Here is an 11,474-nt window from a genome sequence, read left to right on the forward strand (position 1 = left end):
AGCTAGCTGGCAGGCTCCGCTAAATATATATCTCCCAGATACAGTCACTTCTCATAGTCTTGTCAATATAGATTTTAACACAAAAATAAAAACATACAACTGACTATGTTGCAGATTTATCATTGAAAAATGTTGCGTAACAAATTCAGTACTTCGATAAATACAGGCATTTGACAAAGCATCATCTCAAACAATTAAAAACACAATTGACCATTCATCACATGACAAGCATACAATATTTTTTTTATAAAAACACTAAAAAGACACCTTCCCCAAGCCATGATATTTACATGTTTTCATATTTCAAAATACTTAACAATTTTATATACAACATTATGGATAACTTAAAAGCAAATACATAAACGGAAATGAAAGAGGAAAATAATCATATGAATTGAATGGAGTTTTCCATGTGCCCATTTAGAGTTTCTGGCGCAGCACAGAAATGTCCTTATCCAGATGGTGTGACAAAGGCATTTCCTAATAGACCTGCTAACTTTCTTTGTTAAAACTTTTAAGGTTGGAAGCAACATGCAGGAAGAGAGGCAAGAACCATTTGTCCGTCAGCTCAGGGAAAAGTTACAGTACATTATTCACAGCCCTGAGTCAGGTTCAATTTAAATGCATTGCTGGCCTTTTTGAAATGTCATGTATTTGTGTTTACATTTGTACATTTTAATCATTTAGCAGACACTCTTATCCAGAGCAACTTACACTACAATTAGGGATAAGTGGCTTGCTCAGTACATTTGTGTTTACATCATTAAGCATACATAAAGTATGTGTTTTGAATGACCAAAGGTGTCTGGCCTTATAGTAAGCACAGCGTCATATGTTACAAGGCATTTATGAATGTGTTATAAATTACCAAAGGGGTCTGACTTTAAATTAAGTACAGCATGATGCAATATAGAGTCTTTATGGATGTGTTATGAATGACTGAAGGTGTCTCACTTCAAACTAACTATTACAAGACACTACATAAAGTGTAGATAAATAGGTTATTAACGTTCTGCTGATTTGTGAAGGTTCTCTCATGAGCCACAGGTTACTGTGGTGTATGATATGTATTTAAATGGGTTGATGGACCTGCAAAGCTCGCGTTTGTGTATCAGAGCCAAGATGATTTGGAGTAGTCCAACCTGAGACTACCGCACCAGGTATTCCCTGTCTGTTCGCATTCTGGAGACCAGGGCTTGATTATAACCTGTTACAGTGGTGTCAACATTTGTGTGGTTGATCTTTCAGCGGGGGAGTTGGTGAATGTGTCAAAGACCTAGCTGGGCCCAGCACCGCACGGTATGGCTTGTTTCTGTTGTGTGCGTGTTTGTGTACTGAGGGAAATGTAACTTGGTTCCAGAATGAAGGCACTTTCAATTTCTTTTGGTCGGGGGCTTTCATCAAGCTAAGTGTTTCTTGGTGCAACATTGCTTCATTTTCATTTAACCTGGAGTGTGCGAGAAAAAGGCAATTCTTGAACATGGGGTGAGACATTCTCACTCATTTGTCAATAAATCCAGTTATTTAGAATGATTTATTTCTGGTGAAACCTAACTTGATTATTTAGCAGACATCACTTGCTTATATTCAGTCAACACATATTTTAAGAATGTCGTGGAACATTTGAACATTTTGGTTTCTCCATGCTCGTCTCAGAGCAGTGCGAAACGGTGCTGAAATAGACGGCCACAGCGGGAAGGCTATGTATTCTGTGCCCACTCATGGTATCTCTTTCGGTTACACATCCTTGGAATAGCAGAACAGCATAACGGTTTGGGCGGCCCTTGCTGTGCCTGGTGAGCAGTTGGTCAAGTTCTGTTGTCAGTAGAGGAATAGAAATGTCAGGGTGATCCGAAAACCTGACGAACCCGCCACGTACTGTACTGTATGTTGACTCTGCCTGTCGGAGGTGGAGTTCCAGAGCTCACAGGTGTGCATGGCATGGATTGTGACGCCATCTTGTTCATTTTCAACCCGTGAGTCAATGACTATTCAAGCCATTGACTCACTGATGAATGAAGATGATGAGCGATCGGCAAAGGCAATCTGTAATCTGCGGGCATCACGGCTTGGTAAGAAATGCTTTCTATATATAGATTTTTTGAATTCTCAGAACATTAACCATGTGTGTTTGCTTGTTTTGCACTATTTTGTAGTTTCGAACCAATGATTCGTCTGACAAAAAAATAACTTTGCGTCCTACAGGCCCAGTCATGGATCAAAGCTGGCGGGACATTCAATAACGTCCTCTTCACAGATGAATCAACCATGGCCATTGAGCAATTTGCTCAAAATTGCTACAGAAAATCAAGAAGATTAATGAAAGCATAAAGATGTTGATGAAGAAATGCTGTTTTGAGTTAGAAATGTAACACTTTAGAGTACTTAAGTATCGAATACATTGCAAGTTAAAGGATTTTCACAACAGCAGCCGGTGTAACCGATGTGAAATGGCTAGCTAGTTAGCGGGGTGCGCGCTCAAAGCGTTTCAATCGGTGACGTCACTCGCTCTGAGACCTTGAAGTAGTTGTTCCCCTTGCCCTGCAAGGGCAGCAGCTTTTGTGGAGAGATGGGTAACGATGCTTCGAGGGTGGTGTGTGTGCAGAGGGTCCCTGATTCGAGCCCGGGTAGGGCGGAGGAGAGGGACGGAAGAATCATTTGCATGATGGACTACATTCTTTATTGTAACCACAAATTCACACATCATTTGTATCTACCTTTCCAATTACTTTTAGAGTTTGGGAATCACAAATGTGCACTTTCTCTTTAGTTACATTATTTTAGTTCAAACGTGCAGACTTTTTTTCTTTAAATTATTGTTTTTATGTAGGGTGCTACGTTGTTGACCAGTTGTAATTGTAAGTAGGCCTAATAAATAAAAATCCCACCTCTATTAGGCTGTTAAGGCTCATAGCCTACCTCAGCCAGTTAAGTTATTTTATATAGGTCTAGGCTCCGTAGAAATAGACTCCAATTAAGCCCTCCTGTTTGTAAATTCAAAAATCAAAAGGTTCTCGCACATCTGAGCTATCTTTTTTGCAGGTGCATGGCAACAGCCAGATAAGACGAGGAAAAAGAAGGAACCCACACACTGTTCTTGATCGTATAAATGATCTTTAATAAGCTCTATGTATTGGCCTCACGGCCTTCGTCAGAGCTTTTGTGAGTTTTTTAAATTAGCACCCTTATGTAAACCTAGCCACACCACATCCATTCCACGCATGGAAAGGGGTTGGAGGCGAAGGAAAAAACAAATAAGTGCTACCAAATATAACAATATGCATTTCATAAATATTCAAATAAAGTGTGTAAAATGTCTGTCAAAACACAATGAGGACATCGACCTACCAATGAATCCTTGAATCCTTGTGTACAGTGTAAGAAAAACGTCAGAGTAATCTGAAATAGGGGCATAAGTAATGTTCAAATTTACAACATAACATACATAGGCATGTCATCATTAAGACCTTTAGGAAATAATGTCTGGAGGGTGAAAATCCCCAAACATTCTGGATGATTTTCTTTTGTGGCTGGCAGTTGGCATGGACCAATTTATCGCGTAAATAAAACATGCCAGTGTTTCTTGACCGCATCTCCCACCTTTCGCGAGTTTAAAGTACAGGTAGTTGTGAACATTACAGAGTGTTCTTTAGCTTCAGCAGGTATTTCTTGTAGCAGTTCATCTCGTGTTTCCCAAATGCCAAATGAAGAGCTTCATCCCCTTGTGGAGAATAGCCTCTTCTTAGAAACCTATTGTGCATCTCCGCTGCTTTATAGTCCTGAAATAGTCCTGAAAATGATTTCTTGCAAGTTGGGGTGGAGGGGGAGTTTCACACCTAGCTCAAGTTGGGAAGGGGGGGGGTGGTGTTCACACCTAGCTCAGCTATTATACAATTCTTTAGTAAAGGTTGAATAGTCTATTGTTCAGCTAATAGCCCATCCTGCTATGCTTGTAAAAAAAACTTTTCCCCTTTCCACATGTTAAAGATTCCAATTGATAAAGTGTTTTTAGCCACACTTGGCCCCAACCCATATTAATAGATTTGGGCACAGTCGATACAGCTGGACTTCGGGCTAGAATGTTGAGGGTTCGAAACCTGCTCCCTGCTTGCTATAATTAATGAGTTTGATACACCTGGTATTGGAGAAGGCTGAAAAGAACTTGCTAAATAGCGATTTTCGTAAATTAACTTTATGACTAAAAAATCTGCACAATCGTTTGACTCTACATTAACTAACATAATCCTCTCATTTGTAATTTTTTTTGCTTGACTCGTTATGACGTTAAAACTACATACATTTGCTTCCCCATAATGTTTTGTCAGCCGTCTTTGCTGAAGTCACCAGAGACGGGTGGCCCGCGTCAAATTTGTCATTTGAACCACTCGATATGATTGGTCATATAGAAACCTTGGGACCCAAATGCGTAATGAGTGCTCTAACCCCCTTGCGGACCCCCTTGCGGTGGTCTGGAGCAATGAAGCCGTGACGCTGGGTACCTCTAAGTCTAAGTGTAAGCTAGCAACTTTTAAAGGAGGAACCACTGTATACGCCTAGGATATCAAGCATTCAATGTTAACCTGAGCGGGAGTGACCATAGAATTCTATGGGAGTGACCTTACTGAGTAAAGTATTTGTTATCGTCATTACTTAACACATTCAAAAAGTCATAATTATGGCTAAACACCGCCCATTTGTAGAATGTATGTAATAAAAAAATTATTTTAAACATAACCCTAACTAATGACGGCCAAGCTTGATGCATTGGTCCACCAGACATTCCACGCATTTGGGCGGAAGTGTCTGGGAACGGATTAGGTCTTATGTATCTAACACGACATGACTTTATCACAACTGAAGGATGTCACCCTTTATAAAGCACGTGTTTATATCGTATTTGACTGAGTGAGTTATGTTACATTTATGAACCATTTATAAAGAATGACATAGATGCTTTGTAACAGATGTGCTTAAGAAGGTATTATGAAGGCTTTATGAAGCCTTTATAGGCTGATCGTCATTTAAAGCAGGACCAAATGAAAGATGCATGTGCATATATTGTACAATTCAGGTGTGCAAAACGTACCTGCAGGAGTCACATTAGAAACCTGCATTTTCAAAATGCAGACCATCAAAAAATCAGCTTTTTATAGAGGCATATGCTCCCACCTACTGTAGTAACAGGAGAGGTGTAGGCTGATGAACAAGAATACACCATTATCCCTTATATCCCAGTATATGGACCAAGAAGACCGTTTTCACATTTTTTATTGTGCTTTACATTATGAAAATTACATATTGATTTCATTGTATATCCCCCCAGGGGCAAATCTTTTGTTTTTAAGCTACACTACATTACCAAAAGTATGTGGAAACCTGCTTGTCGAACATCTCATTCCAAAATCATGGGCATTAATATGGAGTTGGTCTCCTCTTTGCTGCTATAACAGCCTCCATAATTCTGGAAAGGTTTTCCATTAGATGTTGGGATATTGCTGTGGGGACTTTCTTCCATTCACCGACAAAAGCGTTAATGAGGTCGGGCACTGACGTTGGGCAATTAGAACTGGCTCGCAGTCGCCGTTCCAATTCATCCCAAAGGTGTTGGGTGGGATTGAGGTCAAGGCTCTATGTAGGTCAGTCAAGTTCTTCCACACTGATTTCGACAAAGCATTTCTGTATGGACCTCGCTTTGTGCACGGGGTATTGTCATGCTGAAACAGGAAAGGGCCTTCCCCAAAATGTTGCCACAAAGTTGTAAGCACAGAATCCTCTAGAATGTCATTGTATGCTGTAGCGTTAAGATTTCTCCTTCACTGGAACTAAGGGGCCCGAACCATGAAAAACAGACCCAGACCATTATTCCTCCTAAACCAAACTTTTCAGTTGGCACTATGCATTCAGGCAGGTAGCATTCTCCTGGCATCTGCCAAACCCAGATTTGTCCGTCGGACTGCCAGATGGTGAAGCGTGATTCATCACTCCAGAGAACACGTTTCCACTGCTCCAGAGTCCAATGGCTTTACACCACTCCAGCCGACAATTGGCATTGGGAATGGTGATCTTAGGCTTGTGTGTGGCTGCTCGCCCATGGAAACCCATTTCATGAAGCTCCCGATGAACAGTTCTTGTGCTGACGTTGCTTCCAGAGGCTTTTTGGAACTCGAGGACAGGCGATTTTTACGTGCTTCACCACTCAATGGTCCCTTTCTGTGAGCTTGTGTGGCCTACCACTTTGCGGCTGAGCCATTGTTACTCCTAGACGTTTCCACTTCACAATAACAGTACTTACAGTTGACCGGGGCACCTATAGCGGTGCAGAAATTTGAGGAACTGAATTGTTAGAAAGGTGGCATCCTATGACGTTGCCACGGACATGCTTATTTATACCAATGGAAAATACACTCGGTGACAGAATATGGAGAATGAACAGAGTGCATCTTCAAGACCCAAAATATATTACATTCTTAAACAAAACAAAATTGAACCTTTACAAATGTGGATATAGAGGACAGAGAAAAGCCTACCTTTGACATGATTTGGGATTCTTTTAAGGCGTATATTAATGGGAATGATAATCTCATACTCTGGAAACATTTTGCTCGAGTTAGAAATTAAAATTCAATAAAAATAAATCAGTATCTAAGAAAAAGCTCATAAAAAATATTTACAAGGTAAAGAAGAATACATTTCTGAACCAGGTAAACACCTTGCTGACTTCACAAAACGAATGAATGCCGAACCAGTTATAGTTTTAAAATATGAGGATAAAAATGCTTTAATTAGAAACAACAACTTTATTAATAACAATTTTAAAAGCTTCTTTGAAAATCTATATAAATTGGAATTAAACAACAGTTTAACAACACTAAATTCTGAAAAGAAAAGGGTCCTGGAGTATATTTTAGGGCTTCATCAAATTTAAACTGTGGGGGAACCCCTATACATTGCCTTCAAAAAGTATTCAGACCCAGTCACTATTTCCACATTTTGTTATGTTACAGCTTTATTCTAACATGGATTTTTTTTAAATCCTCAGCATTCTATGCACAATACCCCATAATGACAAAGCAAAAACAGGTTTTAGAAATTTTTGCAAATTTTTTCTCAATAATAAACAGAAATTGCTTATTTACATAAGTATTCAGACCCTTTGCTATGATACTCGAAATTGAGCTCATGTGTATGCTGTTTCCATTGATCATCCTTGAGATGTTTCTACAACTTGATTGGAGTCCACCTGTGGTAAATGATTTGGAAAGGCACACACCTGTCTATATAAGGTCCCACAATTGTCAGTGCATGTCAGAGTAAAAACCAAGCCATGAGGTCAAAGGAATTGTCCGTAGAGCTCTGAGACAGGATTGTGTCGAGGCAAAGACCTGGGGAAGGTTACCCCCAAAAAATCTGCAGCATTGAAGGTCCACAAGAACACAGTGGCCTCCATCACTCTTAATGGAAAAAGTTTGGAACCACCAGACTCTTCCTAGAGCTGGCCGCCGGCCAAACTGAGCAATCAGAGAAGGGCCGTGGTCAGGGAGGTGACCAAGAACCCGATGGTCATTCTGACAGAGCTCTATAGTTCCTCTGTAGAGATGGGAGAACCATCCAGAAGGACAACCATCTCTGCAGCATTCCACCAATCAGGCCTTCATGGTAGAGTGGCGAGACGGAAGTCACTCCTCAGTAAAAAGCACATGACAGCTCGCAAAAAGCACCTACAGACTCTCAGACCATGAGAGATGAAATCAAATGTCAACTCTTTGGCCTGAATTCCAAGCGTCATGTCTGGAGTAAACCTCGCACCATCCCTATGGTGAAGCATGGTGGTGGTAGCATCATGCTGTGGGGATGTTTTTCAGTGGCAGGAACTGGGTGACTAGTCAGGATCGATGCAAAGATGAACGTAGCAAAGTACAGAGCGATTCTTGATGAAATCCTGCTCCAGAGCGCTCAGGACCACAAACTGGGGCGAAGGTTCACCTTCCAACAGGACAACGACCCTAAGCACACAACCAAGACAACACAGGAGTGGCTTCAGGACAAGTCTCTGAATGTCCTTGAGTGGCCCAGTCAGAGCCCGGACTTGAACCCAATTGAGCATCTCTGGAGAGACCTGAAAATAGCTGTGCAGCAACGCTCCCCATCCAACCTGACAGAGCTTGAGAGGATCTGGAGAGAAGAATGCGAGAAACTCCCCAAATACAGGTGTGCCAAGCTTGTAGTGTCATACCCATGAAGACTCTAGGATGTAATCACTGCCAAATGTCATTTAAGAAAGTACTGAGTAAAGGGTCTGAATACCTACGTATGTAAATGTGATATTTACGTGTTTTTTATATATATAAATGAGCAAAAATATCTAAAACAGTTTTTTTTTTGTCATGAATGTATGTAGATTGATGAGGGGGAAAAACAATTTAATCCGTTTTAGAATAACACTGTAACCTAAAAAAATGAGGACAAAGTCAAGGACGAAAGCACTGTGAGTTCTTCAATAATTACTGGTCAGTGTTTATTATGATTTTAGTGGCAAAGCCAATGACAAAATCTAAGTAAGAGGGAAACTCCCAGCAGAGCACCAAGTCCAATGGGTGTATCCTCTGGCCTGTTCTCTGTATCCATAGCCAGAATGATTTTGCACTGCAAGGTGATCGAACAGGTTTCCTGTTATATTCATCAGAGGTGTAGGGAGAGTGAAGTCTGTGAATCCAAAAATAGTAATTATACAGATGATTAACAATACATGCACATGACAAATCATATCTTAGTTCTTGTGCTTGTCTCCACCCTCTACCAGGTGTCTCCCATTTGTTCCATAATCCATAATCCCCTGTGTATTTATACTGGTGGTTTCTGTTTTCTGTTGCCAGTTTGTCTTGTCTCCTCAAGCCTACCAGCGTGTTTTTCCATACTCCTGTTTTTCTAGCCCTCCCGGTTCCGACCTTTTCTGCCTTCCCTGACCCTGAGCCCGTCTGCCATACCATTCTGCCTGCCCTGCCCTGACCTCGAGCCTGCCTGCCGTCCTGTACCCATGTGACTAAGACCTGGTGTACGAACTTCTGCCTGTTGTTGACCTGCCTCTTGCCTGCCCCTTGTCTATGAATAAATATCAGAGACTCCAACCATCTGCCTCCTGTGTCTGCATTTGGGTCTCATCCTATATTGAAATAGTACGAACTGGCCGTGACTGACACAGTAAACTTGGAACAGCTCCGCAACACTGTCTCCCTGCATGGAGCCGCCATCGGAAGACATGAGGAGCTACTCCAGAACCTTAATTGGAGGGCTCCATACTTTTGCGGAACGCCATAACCAGGGCTTCGAATCATTACTGGAGCAATTCCTTGGACTATCTATCAGGTAGTATACCACAACGGAGACCTCCCGGACGCTCAGTAATCCCACTACCAGTGGTGATTTTGTTCAGCCTAACCCGGCTTCCCGAGAACCCCACTTACCACTTTGTTCTCAAATTTGCTTTGTTAAAATCCCCATAGACAATAAATGCAGCCTCAGTATATATGGAGTCCAGTGAAGTTCCTTGAGGGCCGTTGTGTTATCGGCTTAAGGTGGGATATACACGGCTGTGACAATAATGGATGAGAATTCTCTTGGGAGATAATATGGTCGGAATTTGACTGTGAGGAATTCTAGGTCCGGTGAACAATAGGACATGAGTTCCTGTATGTTGTTACGATTACACCATGAGTCGTTAATCATGACGCTTACACCCCCGTCCTTCTTTCAGAGAGATGTTTATTTCTGTAAACGCAACGCATAAAGAATCCCGGTGAATGTACCGACTCCGACAACATATCTCGAGAGAACCATGTTTCTGTGAAACAGAGTATTTTTCAATCCCTGATGTCTCTCTGGAAAGTAACCCTTGCCCTAATTTTGGCGACCTTGTTATCTAGAGACTGGACATTGGCGGGTAATATATTCGGAAGCGGTGGGTGGTGTGCACGCCTCTGAAGTCTGACCAGGAGGCCGCTCCATCTACCTCTTCTGCGGCAAAGTTGTTTTTGGTCGGCCTCTGGGATCAGATCAAATGCCCTGGGTGCTGGTGCGAAAAAAGGATCCGCTTCGGGAAAGTCGTATTCCTGTTCATAATTGGTAAGTTGACGTCGCTCTGATATTCAATAGTTCTTCCCGACTGTATGTAGTAACACTTCATATTTTCTGGGCTAACAATGTAAGAAATAATACAATAAAATACAAATGTAGTTTGCCTTCACAGAAAATACATTAGTGCAACAAATTCGGCAGAAAATAGCTTCATTTTCATCAGATGACAACAGAAGTGCAGCCCTATTTGGCTAGCAGCCACACAAGTAAATTAACTTACAATTAAAATGCTTTTTTATTTTATTTGTTGCAAAAACAATGCATGGCCATCATATTTATAATGTTTATCATGAAAAGAATATAGCCAGCTACATTTCCTAATGTTTTGCTTGAAGTTAATCTTGAATTTTACCAGAGTACCAAGGAGGCTACACCGAGAAAAGTTTGGGAGAAAAGTAGCGACAACTCAGTCAAAGAGCTGTCTGCTGATAGACTGCCCTTTCCTGAATTATTTTCTGAGTGGAGAAGTGCAACTGAAGCACGATATTAGTGTGATGCTAAACTGAAATTACATTAAAAATATTTTTAGATCTGCGTTTACAAAGCACATTAACATATTTCTTATACGTTTGATATTTTATTCTGCGTGAAAAACACATAAATCTGCGTTAGCTTGACCCCTGACTCAGAAATACTCAAAGCTGCAATCGCTGCCAAATGTAATGACTCAGGTGGTTGAACAATTATGTAATCTCAATATACAGTTGAAGTCGGAAGTTTACATACACTTAGGTTGGAGTCATTAAAACTCATTTTTCAACCACTCCAAAAATGTCTTGTTAACAAACTATAGTTTTGGCAAGTCGGTTAGGACATCTACTTTGTGCATGACACAAGTCATTTTCCTATCAATTGTTTACAGACAGATTATTTCACTTATAACTACTCACTGTATCACAATTCCAGTGGGTCAGAAGTTTAAACACACTAAATTGACTTTGCCTTTAAACAGCTTGGGAAATTCCAGACAATTATGTCATGGCTTTAGAAGCTTCTGATAGGCAAATTGACATCATTTGAGTCATTTGGAGGTGTACCTGTGGATGTATTTCAAGGCCTACCTTCAAACTCAGTGCCTCTTCGCTTGAGGCTGTGGGAAAATCAAAAGAAATCAGCCAAGACCTCAGAAAAAAATTGTAGACCTCCACAAGTCTGGTTCATCCTTGGGATCAATTTCCAAATGCCTGAAGGTACCACGTTCATCTGTACAAACAATAGTACGCAAGTATAAACACCATGGGACCACGCAGCCGCCATACTGCTCTGGAAGGAGACGAGTTCTGTCTCCTAGAGATGAACGTACTTTGTTGTGAAAAGTGCCAATCCCAGAACAACAGCAAAGG

The sequence above is a fragment of the Salvelinus fontinalis genome, chromosome 36, assembly GCF_029448725.1.
Source record: "Salvelinus fontinalis isolate EN_2023a chromosome 36, ASM2944872v1, whole genome shotgun sequence".
Classification (NCBI taxonomy): Eukaryota; Metazoa; Chordata; class Actinopteri; order Salmoniformes; family Salmonidae; genus Salvelinus; species Salvelinus fontinalis.